This window comes from Myodes glareolus, chromosome 15 (assembly GCF_982192425.1).
Source record: "Myodes glareolus chromosome 15, mMyoGla1.1, whole genome shotgun sequence".
In the NCBI taxonomy this organism is placed as follows: Eukaryota; Metazoa; Chordata; class Mammalia; order Rodentia; family Cricetidae; genus Myodes; species Myodes glareolus.
The window spans coordinates 64232165-64235066 of NC_142040.1; the positions used below are offsets into that span (position 1 = coordinate 64232165).

Here is a 2902-nt window from a genome sequence, read left to right on the forward strand (position 1 = left end):
TCAAGGCCCAAGGTTAAATGTGAAAAGTCCCATGTTTAAAACTGTCAGGAAGGTCTTTGCCTGTGTGTAAAGGAGACGTGACCTGTCCTGCAGAAAAACTCAGCCCTGAGGGCCTACTATGGCATTCACAGTCTTGAGAACCTGCTATTGGGACTCAGGGTATCTACAGGTTAAACTTGGAGGAACCAAAAGATGATAGGAGGAAGGAAGACGGGGGTTGATCTCTTTATCAGTCTTGTCATCAAAAACGTTTCCCAAAAGAGTATCTAGAGCCCTGGTGACCTTGACAGTAAACAACTATCACCTGCTTAAGAAAAAAAGAAACTTCTAGCATCCTTAGTCTTAGTAGACCTTTGGTAATAGCTGTACACTACGTAGTGATGAAGTTCTTGTCTTGACAACAGGAAGCATGGTAGTGATGAATATGCAATACATATTTAGAATCTTTGTGTGTAGTGATTTTTTTCTCATGATAATGTAAGGGCTCTAATGAGAGCTACCAGTTTTGCTTTGTGAAAAGTGTATCTGGTAGTACAGTGGCCAACTCTACAACTTGGTCAGAGAAGAACAAGGCATCATCTACTTGGTGGGAGCCCATGGTGCTGAGAGATGAGATTTCCTTAACAAACTAAGAATTGTCAGGATGTGACAGTGTGGAAACAGAGAGCTGTGGATTTTTGTAGGAAAGACTTTTAAGTGACTCTATGCAGTAATGGGTGGCTATAGTGGCCTTGGGAAGGAGTGAAGCCTGGTTGGAAGGAGGGCAGATATCAAGTAAGACACTGGAATTTTCAAGAAAGTTTATATGAAATAGATGAAACTTGGAGAGGAACAAAGTAGAGGTCTTAAGGATAGGACATTCCTGAGTCAGTGTGGTAAGAGTACAAAGAGGACTAAAATAATGAACTTAGACTCCTACTGGGCTAATAGTGGTGTTGTTGCTAGGTTTCATATGCAAGATTACCATCACCTAAGAGTTGTCCAGTTCTTTAAAAAGATACACAACAGGAATAATGATGGATCATCTCAATTGTCCCTAAAACTTCCCAGTCTGTTTACCATTTTTTAGTAATGCAAAGGATAAAGGGTTGTAGCAGGCTTTCTCAGACCTCCAGATCCCAAACCATAACAAAGAATCTTATTGTTAGTTATAAAAACTAAGCCTTAGTTTAGGTTCCTTACTTGCTCATTCTTATAACTCAATTTAACCTGTTTCTTTTTCTCTATAGTTCCACGGGGCTTTTAACATTTCCTTCATTCTGTATGTCCTACTCTCTGTTTCTAACCCTGGGTATCTTCCTCTCTTTCTCTTTCATTCTCTTTTCCCTCATCTAGATTCCTCTTCCTACTTATTCTCTCTGACCATCAGTCCTACCTGTCCATCTACTGTCTAGCTATTGACTCTTCAGCTTTTTGCTAGACCAATCAGGTACTTTAGGCAAGCAACACATATTTACATCATTAACTAAATGCAGCAAAACGAATGTAAAACATCTTTACATAGTTAAACAAATACAACATAAACCTTTACATAGTTAAAGTCATATTCCTCAGCATAAAGAAATATAACACATCTTGAAATGATTGGCTTCCCAGCCTCTGGCTGTTTGGAGTTGGGCAGTTCTACCCAGTAATTGTCTGGGTAGACAATTACTACTCTTGTAAAGAAGAATAGACTTCTCTGTTCTATTCTTGATGACAAAACTGAAAATTTTCTCAGTACCTCCTTCTGTAAATGGTAGTGCTGCAAATACTTTAGTTTCTGGGAAGACTTGTCAAAGAATCTTCTTCTGTAAAACCATATACAAGGAGAAATCCAGTACATTCTCATTCTGTATGAGGACACAGCATATTCAGGATAAGCTGCTAAGGTGAGCATGCTTAGGGAATGGCTTCCCTACCTCTTCACTTTGGCTGCTTCTGTATCAAGAGGAAGGTCTTCTTACTCCTACCTCTGTATTTGCTACTCTGGCCTTTATGTAGGGTATGTTATGAGTTGAGAAATCTCCAACTTTTGCCTACCCTTAGACCTAGAACCTTTATAAAATAATTAAATCTCCATGAGTTGAAAGCCAACCTGACTAACCAACCAAGACTATCTTGAAACAAATAAAGGATTGGGAGTAGGTGACCAGGCATGTGCAAGTCTCTCTCTGACATACATAATGCCAGAAAAAACAAAGGAAAAGGATCTAAACTGTGCTGGGGATAAGTTTTCTGGTTAGCACGTGTAAATTCCTGACATCCTTACCCAGTATTACAAATAAAGGAGAGTGCTCTCTTCTGCAGCGCTTATACTAAAATTGAAACAATACAGAGAAGTTTAACATAGCCCTGGAGCAAAGATGACAGGTGAGTTCATGAAGTATTTCACATTTAAAACAAAAATAAAAAATATTAGGGGGTTAAAAATAAAAGATGGAAAGAACAAAGAGAAAAAGGAATGGGGAAAGTGTTTAAATTCTTCCAGAACTATTTTAGTAATGCCTTGAAAGATTCAGCAGAAACAAATTGCTTCTAAACTAATGAAATGATTCAACAATTCCCTAATATAGTAAGACCTACTAAGAAACAATGACACCAAAATAAGTTACAGAAAACATAAGTGTGAACAAATACAAATTAGATAAATAGCAAATGCGCACAATAAAAGCAAACACCATGAGCCTTCTGCAGATTTTGCCACTAACGTCCAATGTTTCAAATCTTGATTTCCAAATGCACACATAAAATTTTAAAAATAAATAAACAAGAAGGAAGACAAAGAAAATATAAGAAACAGAAATACCTTATAAGAAAAATGGAAGTGCAGTAGCTAGAACCTCCATCCATAATGCACCATTTAGATAGGTGCTCTAATAGCATTACAGCAAAACCAGAATAAATCATCTCATCATATTCT

The 2902-nt window shown here is 37.5% G+C and overlaps 1 non-coding gene across 1 annotated transcript; it reads left to right on the plus strand.

The window, feature by feature from the left end:
• The first annotated feature begins 2273 nt into the window (after positions 1-2273).
• Positions 2274-2380, plus strand: LOC125414954 (U6 spliceosomal RNA). Its single transcript, XR_007236455.3, has one exon. It is a non-coding gene; the product is annotated as a U6 spliceosomal RNA (small nuclear RNA).
• The last annotated feature ends 522 nt before the right edge of the window (positions 2381-2902 follow it).